Source organism: Zingiber officinale, chromosome 5B, assembly GCF_018446385.1.
Source record: "Zingiber officinale cultivar Zhangliang chromosome 5B, Zo_v1.1, whole genome shotgun sequence".
NCBI lineage: Eukaryota > Viridiplantae > Streptophyta > Magnoliopsida > Zingiberales > Zingiberaceae > Zingiber > Zingiber officinale.
The window spans coordinates 138,804,376-138,818,614 of record NC_055995.1 but is presented as its reverse complement, the minus strand read 5'-3'; positions in this window follow the sequence as shown (position 1 = coordinate 138,818,614).

The following is a 14,239-nucleotide window of genomic DNA, read 5'->3' as shown; positions in this document are numbered from 1 at the left end:
TTACATATGTAGTCAATCCGGGGACCTCTAAGTGATTTAGTGAATATATCTGCTAGCTGATCATTTGAGTTGACAAAACTAGTAGATATTTTTCCAGATATGACTTTCTCTCTGACAAAGTGACAGTCAACTTCAATATGCTTTGTTCTCTCATGGAAGACTGGATTTGAGGCAATATGCATAGCGGCTTGGTTGTCACATATGAGTGACATTTGTGTAACCTCTCCAAACCTTAGTTCCTGAAGCAACTGTTTTAACCATATAAGTTCTTGACTAGCAATAGTCATAGCTCGATATTCTGCCTCTGCACTGGATCTTGTCACAACATTTTGTTTTTTGCTTTTTCAAGAAATAAGGTTACCTCCGACAAATATACAAAATCCAAAAGTGGACCTTCTATCAGAGGGAGATCCTGCCCAATCTGCATCAGAATATCCTACGACTTTAGTATGTCCTTTATCTTCATATAAAAGACCATTTCCTGGTGCACCCCTGATATATCGAACAATGCGAGTCACTGCATCCCAATGTTCTTTGCATTGAGAGCTAAGAAATTGACTTACTACACTGCAAATGAGATATCCGGATGAGTGACAGTAATGTAGCTTAGTTTCCCTACTAATCGCCTGTACCGTTCAGGATCTGAAAGAGGCTCCCCCTGATTTGGTAGGAGCTTGCATTAGGATCCATGGGATTGTCGACTGTCTTTGAGTTTAACATTCCTGTTTCTTCCAGAATATCCATTGCATACTTCCTTTGGGATATAATGATCCCATCTTTAGATTGTGCCATTTCTATCCCTAGAAAATATTTGAGTTTGCCGAGATCTTTTGTCTAGAAATGTTTGAAAAGATGTTTTACTTGTGAAATTCCAAGATGATCATTACCTGTGATGACAATATCATCAACATAAATCACTACATACATGCAACCAGTAGACGAGTGGCGATAAAAAACAGAATGATCAACCTCGCTTCGAGTCATGCCAAACTGTTGAATTATGGTACTAAATCTACTGAACCATGCTCTGGGTGACTGCTTGAGATCATATAAAGATTTCCGCAAGCGACATACAAGACCAGAAGACTCCCCCTGAGCAACAAAACACGGAGGTTGCTCCATGTAGACTTCCTCGAGCAGGTCACCATGTAAGAATGCATTTTTGATGTCCAACTGATGAAGGGGCCAATGGCGAATTGCAGCAATAGACAGAAAAAGACGCACAGAAGACATCTTGGCAACAGGAGAAAAGGTGTCGCCATAATCCAATCCAAATACCTGAGTATAGCCTTTAGCGACAAGACGAGCCTTAAGCCGATCAACCGTGCCGTCTACATCAACTTTCACCGTAAACACCCATCGACAACCAACCACTGACTTCCCAGGAGGTAGAGGAACGAGGTCCCAAGTCCCACTGCTCTGTAGGGCACTTATTTCATCAAGCATAGCCTGTTTCCATCCTGGATGGGCAAAAGCATCACCTGCAGTCTTTGGAACAGAAATAGACGGCAAGGAAGACAGACAATAATAATAGGATGGGGAAAGACGATGATAGCTTAAAGAAATATTGTGAGGAGAAGGATTACGAGTGGAACGCATACCCTTTCGAAGTGCAATAGGAACATCAGAGTTAGGAGATGGGACCGAAGGAAACGACGAAGGACTTGGCTCCACAGATGTGCCCACAGCAGTGTCAGTGTTGGTCGGCGGCAAAGCAGAACGAGGACGGCGCTGATAAACTTGCAAAGGAGGGGACGAGGCAGGAGGTGATAGAGGCGCCTCCGGAGGATAAAAGATAGTCATTGGTGCAGGTGGAGAGGGAGAAACCTCGGCCTTTGAAGCGGAAGGACCAAAAAAAGAAACCGACTCAAAGAATGTGACGTCAGCAGAGATGAAGTACCGACGAAGAGTAGGGAAATAACACTTGTACCCTTTCTGAGACCGTGGGTACCCAAGGAAGACACGCTTATGAGACCGAGGAGAGAGTTTGTCAATGCCGGGATCAAGAGCATGAGCAAAACAAATAGAACTAAAGACCCGAGGTGGTAGAGAATGAAGGGACTGATGTGGATAAAGCACCTGATGAGGGATTTTACCCTGGAGAGTGGATGAAGGCATGCGATTGATGAGATAACACGCAGTAAGTACCGTATCACCCCAGAACTGATGAGGGACATGAGAATGGAGAAGAAGAGTCCGAGTGGTTTCAAGGATATGACGATTCTTGCGTTCTGCAACCCCATTCTGTTGAGGGGTATGAGAACAAGACGTGCGATGCAGCACACCATGAGATGTCAAGAAGGTACGAAACTGAGTAGATAAATACTCGCGTGCATTATCACTTTGCAAAGTTCGAAGGGAAGTACCAAATTGAGTTTTTATTTCAAGGAAAAAAGATTCAAAAATAGAAAACAATTCTGAACGATCCTTCATTAGATATAACCATGTACAACGGGAAAAATCGTCTATAAAAGTAACAAAATACCTTGACCCCATTGTAGAAGAAACACGACTCGGACCCCAAACATCAGAATGAACCAAAGAAAAAGGAGACATAGCCCGACTCTCAATACGAGGAGAAAAAGAACTACGAACATGCTTACCTAACTGACACGACGCACAAGATAAAGACTCTAAGTGAGAAAGACTAGGATGTAACTGTTTCAACTTATTAAGACCTGGATGTCCCAACTGAGCATGAATAAGAAGGGGAGATGTCGCCGCCGAACCAACAAAAGAGGGTTGATGAAGTCGATATAGGCCATGAGATTCACATCCGAAGCCAATCATCCTCCCCGTACTCCGGTCCTGTAAGGAAACAGACGTGTTAGTAAAAGAAATGACACAATCAAGAGATCGAGTAAGTTAACTTATCGACAATAAATTAAAAGGAGCGCCGGGAACATAAAGAACATTATGAACTGAAAGAGATGAAGAAGGATGAACAATACCAATACCCTGGGATTGAGTTTGGGAACCATTGGCCATGGTGACCATTGGTAAATTACCAGAAGTAGTGAGAGAGGAAAAAAAGGGATTTATTACCAGTGATATGATCGGTGGCCCCAGAATCAAGAACCCAAGGACTCGAAAAGCGAGATATGCCAGCAAAGGAAGTACCAGCGTCTGCAATGGTAGCAGTGGAGCCCGAAGTCTGTCGATCCTCAAACCATTTCAGAAAGTCAGTATAGGAAGGTGTTCAAGTCGAATCAGGTGTTAACTGTAAAGTGGAAGCTGAAGGAGCAACAGAACTCTGAACAATCTGAGCAGCACGAGGAGGACGACCATGTAGACTCCAGCATTTATCAATCGTGTGTCCCAGTCGGTGGCAATGATCACACCAAGGACTTCCTTTGCCACCCTTGCGAGGTGGAGGTCCTTTGTGTCGAGAGACCAAAGCTGACGAGTCAACAGGAATAGAAGAAGGCATCGTCAAGACTTTGGCCGGGACACGGAGAAGAGTCGCCCAGGTATTTTCCATGGTAGCTTCTGTGCGGCTGCCCAGGATCTGGTCACAGACATGAGAATAATCTGTGGGCAGACCATATAAAGCCAAAGACATAAAAAATTTCTTCCGATTTTCAAGCTCTTCAACAGGATCGGCCGCAGGTGGGAGCAGTTCATTGAAGTCACAAAGGAGGCTAGAAACTGAACCCAGATAATTTGACATTGAATCCTTAATCTGATTGGCGCTGAGGATAGTCATGAGATCTTCACAAACTTGATAAAGTCGCCGAGAGGTGTTTGTAAAGAGTTGTTGAGCTTGTGTCCAAATAGCTTTGCAGGTTTTGTGAGTACGGAAGACATTCCTAAGAGATGAATGGATGGTGGCTCGGATAATACAACACAACTGAGCGTCAACCTTCTTCCACAGAGGACGATTGGCGTCTTGAACATCTTCTTCAGTTTGAGTGAAATGTGTCTCATATCCCTATCCAACAAGCCAAAGTTCAATGTGAGATGCTCAGGAGATATAATTTTTACCATCCAACTGCTCGGAAGATAGGGGTGCAGTAATATGGTTGGTAAAGATTGAGATATCTGGCTTTGGGGCGCCAGATGTAGCCATGAATAGATAAACTGAGCTTCTGCTGGATTGCTTCTTCTGCTGGTGTCGAGCCTCTCTGCTGGTGAAGGGCAGGGTTGGAGCCTGTAAGGAAGAATAAGGCACGTAGAAGGGATTTTCGAGCCTTGTTGTAGATCCTTCACCTCTGCCCTTCCTCCTCCTCTGTGCAACAGAAAACCAACAATGGCAGAGGCTTCTCTCTCGCGAGGGATCAGAAAACCAACAACGGCAGAGGATTGGGGAGGGTCTCGCGATCAGAGAAGGTGCGGTCGAAGATTACCAGTGGCAAATCTGACGGGCGAAAGAGGTAGAGAAGGCACCAGGCAGCGAGTTGGGGTTCGTGCTCAATCCTTGGTCGCGAGCCTCGAAGAGGAGGGCGAAGAGATCAAGGAAGAAGCAACGATGATATGGTGGAGACGAGGCAGAGCTCGGCGTCCACGAAACGGGCGTCCCCCTTTCGGACCCTCCTCGCGACTCCCCCTTCTTTGAAACGGCCGAAGCAGAGGAAGCTGTCGTCGCCCCCTTTGCGCTGGAGAAGCCGGCTACGGAAGAGAAAGGCCGATGAGCGCTGGAAAAGCGGAAGAGAAAGGCCGACGAGCGCTGGAGAAGCCGGCTGCGGAAGAGAAAGGCCGACGAGGCGCGAGCTTGAGGAGGAGAAAGGTGTGCGGCAGAAAAACGGCGCGGGGCAGAGGAAAGACGGCACGGGGTAAAGGAAAGACGACGTGGGTAAGGAAAGAAATTAGGGTTTTTAACTTGGCTCTGATACCATGTTCAAAGTAAAACCTAAAATCTCGTGTCATAGGAATCCCACGAGTTAGACCTTTATATAGAAAACAAGATATACACCAAAAGACACAAATATTCTTTTACTTATTCTAACAGAAACTAAATATTTAATGGTGAATGAATTAATTTAATGAATTCTATATAATTAAAGTACAAGAGGAAAGAAAGATTTGTTTCTTTTACTTGTTTAGTTGACAATGTTTTTCTTTTGGAATGAAATTAGAACTGTGATACAGGAAGGGAACACTAAATATTGTCTTTTTTTTATTTTTTATTTTTTATTATGTTTGTTACATTTATTCAGTTGTTAAAACCATTCTAGACTACAGGGTGTAACTCCCAATTACTTGAAGTTTGCTGAACATACTTTTTCTCACAAGTTCTGTGTAGGTCATATCTTCAGTATTATGTTTGGTTGAGGCATTAATTTCAGGAATAGCAGTGGCATTTAGACTGTTACCAAGTTGGGTAGAGAAAACATCAATTGGTTTCCATTTATCCCTTTTTTCATCAAGTCTTATTAGTTTAAACTTTTTTAACTAAAATTCATGGTTCATTTGTGAATGTGTTCATACTATTGTCAATTTGGATTATATATCATTTGTTGGGATTTCATATAATTACTTCACAAATTAAATCTTTTAACCCTTAATCTTTTTAACCTCATACGTTCATCTCAACTTTTGCATTCTATTTTCTTACAGGATGTTCCAAGTACAAAGAGGCTCTCTCCATCTGACCTAACCTTTATCTTTCCACAAGTTTAAACTACTGTCCTATTTGTCTCATAAATAGATCCTTTTATGGCTGGCAGGAGATTAAAATAAAATAATCAGTTTTTTATGATGATTTCTTCCAGCTGTTGCTTAGTTTGGTTAGTGTATTAAGTAAAAGATGTTGATCGTCCAAGTTAGATTCGAAAGGGTTTTAATGATTATGGTATATGACATCTGTACTTGGCCATCCTTATTGAGTGGATTTGTGAGATCATGGATAAAGGATATGCATGATTTAAGAAAAAAATTGAGTATTTCTATAATGATTTTGAGGTTCTTATATTGAATTCTATTGGAACTATTATATTAAAATTGATAATCTAATCGTGGGTTACTTTAAGAAAAAATTTCCCTTTATATTTGTTCACAGAGAACTGAAACTATGACATTTTTTTTTTAAAAAAAGAAAAATTAATAGTGTCTATACTTGCTATATTTGTGGACCCTAGGCTCGTCTTTGGTAATGGTTGAGAGTGTGCTCACAACTGAGACTCAGGGATGAAATTTTGTTATGGAAAATATTTGTTGTAGATTTGGGATGAATTTTGCGATAAAAATAAAATTCGTTGTTAATTGGCAATAAATAAAATTGTTATAAAATAGCAACAAATATATTTTATTGTAAAATTCCTTGTCCATCAATGTTGAAATGCAAAATTTATTGTAATATTTACAAATTCTGTGAAAAAAAGTTTATTGCATAAGCTTGAATTAATGCAACAAATTTTGCGACAAATATCTAGATTCATCTCCAACATTGCTAGGATTTGGCGAACATTGGTGACGTATTTATGAATTCATTGCAAAATTTCTTATTTTTTAAAAATAAAAAGACATGTTATTTCGAGGTCTGTAGGTTCATCTTCCGCATTTAGTACATATTTCTTTTTTATTTTTTAAATTAGGTTGGGACAAATTTGGCGACTAATATAGTTTTGTCACCAAATTTGTCCTAAAATTTCCAAACCTAATCCCTTACCCTATTCTTTCTCTTCACATCTCGTTGGCGGCTGTGGTGTGATGTGTGGGTAAATCTGTAAGTGTACGGAGATGTCATCAAGTAATAAAATATTGATCCACAGGAACTGTTGATTAAGCATTAATTGACTTCACTTGACGAGTTATCTAGATAATCTAAAGTTGGTTCACAACTGTTTGAGAAAGAAAGAGAGTTGTTGAGAGAAGAGAAAAAGAGGAGGAAAGAGAGAGTGAATGAAAGTGAGCAAAGGTGAAGTTGAGTTGGGAATGAATCTAGGATTTAAGTTTCATTATAATGCTAATTAATATCCCTATACATTATTAATCTATCTAACTCCATGTTTACATTTTGTAGGGCATTTAATTAAAGTTTGGCATAACCCTGTGAAGATCTCATCAGAGAGTTTATTTAAGTTCTAACGTCATTAAGTAAAGAAGTAACTCTAGAAAGTTCGATGTAGACATGAAGGTTATATAGAAACATCAACTTTTATTTTGGTGTAGGCATGAAGGTTGTTAATGTATTCATGCCCACATAATTGACAATGCTATGGTGATATGGAAGTTCCACTTTACAAAATTATCAAGCGCACATCGGTATGTTGGTATGATAAAATATTTCAGCTTAACTTGCAACATCAATTTCGTTCATCACCTTAAAGAATTGAAGGAATTTGAGGGTGAAATGATCGCACGTAGCGTGACTAGAACTCTCCATATATATCATTAAAATGATTACTCATAGAACTGTCCATGTATGGAAATTTTGTTTTAGGTTGCAGTGGAAGAAGTGTTTTAGCTTAGTTCTAGATGGAACTTTCAGTATCCTCATGTTATAATAGAATATTTGCTAGCACAGATTCAAGTTTTATTTTTAGGAACAGTTATATCTATATCTATCTATCTATCTATCTTTATAAATTAGTTCGGTACGAACTATTTTGAACCAATTAATCAGGTCTATGTCGAAGAGAGGAAATTTGTAAGTAACAAAATAACGAACAAGTTCATTATCAATCCAATGTGCTTTGCCGCAAGTGTCACAGGCAAACAAATCTTATATTACTTATCGTCCTTGGAGTTGAAAAAGTGAAGCTTCTTGACACATTTGTCAATGGTATCGCACAAGATAAATGTTCGAAAAGTTTATGTGCATGGCACACATGTTGTCGCTCTAAATATGGAAGTGCTGTTTGCCACTACTGGAGACAACCCTCAGCAATGCATCTTAGTTCCTCTCATCCAAGCTGTAGAAGACAGCATCAATGATAAAATTATTTTCGTCGTCGACAACATTTCCCTTTAGCATGGAGATTGTTAATGTCTTCAGACAAACGTTAACAATGCTGTGGTGGATTGGGAGTTCCACTTTTCAAGATTATCAAGCATACATCGGTATGTTCTTGATACGATAAAATATTTCAGCCAATGTAACATCATCTTCGTACCAGCAAGTTTTACGATAGGATACAAAACATAATTATTTCTATAAACTGGGATCATAATCTTTATTTGTAACCTAAGTTTATTTATTTTCTAATTTTTCTTCTCAACAAATAAAAAATTACATATATGTGATATACAAATGATTATATTCATAACAATTAAGCTCTTAAATCATATTTCTTAATTTTAAATTTGACCATATTAATTTATGATTTATTTAGATGATGACATTAGACATTTATAATTATAATTATGATCATAAAATTCTAATATGCACATGGTCGGCCAGAATTATACCGTTGAGACTATAGCCGAAGTAGTTCTTTGATCGAGAGCCGACCTTAGTCTGTCAAATCGACCCATCGGTTCATTTCTCTTCTTAGGCCCTGACGGCGACAGTAAAACAAAGCTTGAAATGGCTCTCGCATGTTCTCAGGGCGTAGCGCAGACAGTGGACGCATGATATCTCTGGCGTAATGACCAGGGATTGATTCTCAGGAACTGACAACTGGGATTTACCCCGCCATGCGTCTATGACTTGTGTACCTGCATGAACCTCCCTTCATATCCATGAGACCAGTACTAAAAGGACCGCTAAGGTAACGAATCTACCTTTTGAAAATGACTCTCGCATAGCAATTGTTCGGCAATGAGAATCTTCTCATCCACATCAGCATCCACATCAGCATGTAAGAGTACACGGAACGACGCTCGCCAGAATGTCTAATTGGTGGACCATTGTTGATGATGAAGATGGACAGTTAATGGCGGCGGTTAGATAGAAGCCTTGTAGTGTCGTTGTCTTCGACCGAATAGAGAAAGCTTATGACTTTGTGTTAAAAAGCCTTCTTCTTGGATTAGGAAGGTTAACTGATGGCTAAAATATATGAATGCTGACTCCACTAACACAGTTTTTATCATGACCTCTAATCTTACTGGAACGACAAATTAAAAGATTCTTCGCTGCAGATTGCTAGCAAAATACTTATCGACAAGTTGTAGTCAAACTTGGAGACTTATACATCAGCAAAACCTCTAGACCAGGCAAAAGGACTAGCTGATTAATTACAAAACCAAATTAATTAGGTTTGCAGTGGTCTCAAGTGTCAAAAACTCATCGTCACTGGTCAAAGAGAATGATCATTAATCGAAGAAAAAGGTGGCTGTTGGTATACATCAATATCATCGTGAATATATATTTATTTGAAGGAAAATAAAAGTCATATAGATCATGATGAGGAACTAGAAGGGAGGGAAAAGGAAACAGCCATACTGTGTATGTGTACAATTCATGGATGTTATACATTAGTGCACGTCATCCAGATCCATGCACAAATTAAAGACGACCACCCACATGGTCTTCATACATCTTAGCAATCCTCCACTAACTTGGATCGAGATGGTATTGATCAGATGAATGATGCACAATTAAAGTAGTCATATATTCATGTATGCGTGCAAACTAAATTATACTAGTTTGCCTTGTTTAGGTTTCTTTGTTTTTTTCCCCTTTTCTCTCTTGTATATCCTTGCGTTATCTTCAGTTTGATCACAACAACAAGTGTCTCCCTCTTCGATATGCTTTCTTCATGCAGACATTGGTGATGATGGTGAGAGATTCCTGCATGCACCTTTTGCTATTTAATTTCATCACATCGAATACGTGTAGTTCCTCTCTTTGTGCTTTCGCTTTCGCTTGCTGAAGACTGTCAACTGGAGGGGTTGGAGGGCACTTCACCATCCAAAGCCAACTTGGTCGAGAGTCATGGGGAAGGCGAAAATCTACTGACCAAGAATGAAAAGACCTAGTGAGTAACGACATGATCGAGAGTCATCGGTTGACTACATAAGGGATCACCAATTGAACCGCTATTGTGGCCGCCTAATGGACCGCTAAAGGACTGTTAGTTGGGCCGCTAATGTGACCGCCCAAGAAGTCGAGGAGTCGGATCCTTATAAAAACCGAAAGATAACAAAATAAAAATTATTGAGAGAAAAATTATTTTAAAATTTTTCATTTTTTCTAGATTCTTTTAGTCAATTTGACAGTTTTAAGTTAAATTTAATTAAAATACATTTAAACAAATTTTATTCTCCTATTGACTAACTCAACACATGGTCTAGGTCAAATCTGGCACAGTGTGATTTGACTAGTAGCGCATCCATGTTGGGTACAGCTATTTTATCGAACTTAACAAAATCTTCTATAGTTTCTAGATAGAGTTATTAAACATAGTTTTTTAGATCGTCTAAACTTTTAGCATTGCTATATAGATATATTATCCAGATACCTGTATGGTGACGGTATATTCTTTTTATTTTTTATTTTTTATTTTATTTAATTTTAAGATTAAGCCAACCAAATTTTATATTTAGAGTTAGAGATTGGAAGTATGAGACTCTGGTCTATAATAAAGTGGATAAAAAAATAAATCAATTATAATTATGATTGGATTGTGATTATGATTTTATCGTAATTAATTATGATTTCTTCTCATATTCATCTTCCCCTATGTTATAGTTTGAATCGGGATGGATGGTCGGAGGCCACCGGCAGTGGATAAGTGGCCAGACTGTCGGGTGCCAAGCAGAGGCGGTTTCCGACCATTAGTCCCGACCCAAATTATAACTTTGGGGACAGTGAAATCAGGGAAGGATCGTAACTAATTATAATTGTATCACAATCATGATTCAACTACAATTATAAGTGGTTCATCCTTTGGTTTTTTTTTTTTAATCAAAGGATCTAGTTTGATATAATATATGTATTTAGGACGGTTCGAGTTTACGTTTTAAGGAATTTTTTATTTTTAAAAAATAAAAAAAAACAATTGAGAGAAAAATTATTTTAAGATTTTCCAATTTTTCTAGATTCTTTTAGTCAATTTGACAGTTTTAAGTTAAATTTAATTAAAATACATTTAAATAAATTTTATTTTCTATTGACTAACTCAACCCATAGTCTAGGTTAAATCTGGCATAGTATGAGACTAGTATGCTACTCTATGTTTGGTACAATACAACTATTTTATCGAACTTAACCTTCTATGGTTTCCATATAGAGTTATTAAACCTAGTTTTTAGATTCTGTAACTTTTAGCATTGCTAGATATATATATTATCCAGGTGCCTGCATGGTGACGATATAATTTTTTTATTTTTCATTTTGTTTAGTTTCGTGATTAAATTAATTAATTTTATCTTTCGAGTTATGAGACCACAATCTCTAGTCTAAAAAAAATGGATCGAGAGATGGACAATTTATAATTACGATCGGATCGTGATCATAATTCAATTATAAATGGTTGCGATCTTTTTTTAGGTTCACTGTCCCTCAGATTATAGTTTAGGTTGGGACGGGTGGTCGACGGCCGCCGACGGCGAGCAAGTGGTCATGCTGCCGGACTCCGAGCGAAGGGTGACCTTCGAGCGACCTTCGGCCACCTGCCCAAACCCAAACTATAACTTGGGGGGACGATGAACCCAGAGAGGAATCGCAACCAATTGTCATTGGATCGTAGCCACAATCCGATTACAATTGTAAATGACTCATCCCCTGGTTCATTTTTTTTTGGACCAATGGATCTAGCCTCGTATAATATATATATTTAGAATGTTTCAAGTTTAAGATTTAAAAAAAAAATATTTTTAAAAATAAAATAAAAAAAAAAAATTGAGGCGCTTGGCGAAAAAAAAAAGAATTGAAGTATCTGGATTAATTTCAGGCGCCTTAACTAACCAATCATGAACCATTCCACAGCGAACAAGCCAGCATTTCACACTACGGAAGCCAGCATTTCACAATTATCTTCCCATTAGAGAAAATTAATCCGCATTGCATTACAATTAAAAATTGACCTGTAAATATCTAATTAATTATAACAGTCTTTTGTCAGTGCATAAGGTTGCAAACAAGCCAAGATTTATAGTGTTTAAGTTTATTCGATAAGATAATCGAGTTAAACCGAACTAAATCTAAAATCAATTAAGTCTTTAAAATGATTGTTCAAACTTAGCTTGATTTTTTTATGAGTTTAAACTTGGTTCATTTAGATATTATCGATTTCTCAATTCAAATTTATTTGATTATTCGAAATTTTTATTTTTAAACGTGTTTGATTAGCTATTGAGTTTGATAATATAAATTTATTTATTTATTTTATTTTTTTTATTTATTTAGTATATTGATAAGAGTTTTATTCATAAAATGGTTCACTAACATTATTCACAAATATTAACTAATTAAACATATATATATTCAAATTTATTCGTATAATTAAATGAGTTGTTCAAACATATTTATTTAATTATTTTTATATATCTTATATGAATATCAATAAATTCTTACCAATGGAATACTAAACTTATTCACGGAATTATATATTTTACAGCCGTGTATCCAAATTCTGCCTGTTCTTGATTGCTGGGTTGATTGACGGCTTAAGCAGTAGAAATCTTGATACAATGAGCTGAACAAAGTGTATTTCCAAAAAAAAAAAAAAAATTACCCTCGATAATTTTAATTTTTTTTATTAATGATGAAATTTTTATTTAACTAATTTCATGATATTTTTTTAAAAAAAATATTTTGAAAGTAATTAAAATAAGGAAATAGAAGAAATTTCAAAATCAATTATTTTTTAATGGGTAATTCACATAACTCAAAATCCGTTAGCCTGCCTCGACTGTATGCGGGTACTCACGAGAGGTGCGCAGGTAACGGATTTCTACACAACTCAATCAAAATCTTAGGGAGTGTTTGGTTTAGAGAAATAGGAGTAGAGAATGGGAATGAGAATCATTGATTGTCATTGTTAATGTTTAGATTATAGGAATAGAAATATAAATAAGGGAATAAATCTTTGAAATTGGGTAATAACTCTTTCCCATGTACCTCCCCATCAATGAGTCATTACCCTATTTTCATCAATCAAAATATTCTCTTATTCCAAAAATACTCTTGACCTAAAACTAAAATTTTCTCCCTTAATATCAAATATCAAAATATATTTATTTATTTTTTCTTTCATATCACTTCTCTCTTCTTGTTCTCTCTCATCATATTTTCTCTCTCATTATTTTATCACACACTTTCTCTCTCCTTAATCTCTCCTATCACACTTTCTTTCCTCCTTTTATTCTCATTACACTTTCTCTTTGATCATAGTTTCTCTTTCCTCAATCTCTTCTATTGCTCTTCATTATTTTTTTTCTCATTATATTTTCTCTCTTATCATACTTTCTCTCCTTAATTAATCTCTCCCATCACACTCTTTTTTTTTTATCACACTTTCGCTCTCTCCTCAATCTCTCTTGTCACACTCCCTCCTTTTTTTTCCTCAACACACTTTCTCTCTCATTGTACTTTCTTTCTCACCATACTTTCTCTCTCCTCAATCTCTCCCATCACACTCACTGTTATCTTTTTTTCTCATCACACTTTCTCTTTCATCGTACTTTCTCTCTCACTACTTTTTCTCTCCTCAATCTCCCTCATCACACTCTCTCTCCTCATTTTTTTCTCATTACATTTTCTCTATTCATCCCTCCCGTCATACTTTTTTTCACATAATATTTTCTCTCTCATCTTTTCTCATTATACTCTCTCCTATCACACTCTCTTTTTTCATTTTCTCTCTCTTCATTCTTTCTCTCTCATTATTCTCTTTCATCATATTTTTCTCTCACATTCATCTTTAAAAATATGTAACTAAACAAACATTGCTTTTAAAAGTGATATGCATGCTCATACTCATTCTCATTCCATAATATAATGATCCACATTTCGATTTCTATTCCTAGAAAAGAACCAAACACTCCGGTCAAACGGACGGCCCAACGTGATGCTAAAAGTCGACCGAAAAGTGTCCCAATCTTAGGCACGGTAAAAATCAAAAGAACCTCTTTTATATATATATATATATATATATATATATTTTTTTTTTTTTCCCACTGCACTATACTGGAGTACTTTCCGAGTTATCTTCAAGAAAAATTCGATGAACGGGCTAGCTCCCATATTGTTTTTAATTTATCTCCCTCCTAACCCGAACCTGTTCTTTCCTCTCTATGGCTTCGGCGGCTGAGCCAACTTCTCCGAGTACTTACTAAACTCTAGGGTTAGTGTTTACGCGAGCGAAGTCAGTAAAAAAGTCGAATCATGTATTCAAACGCACTGAATATCTTA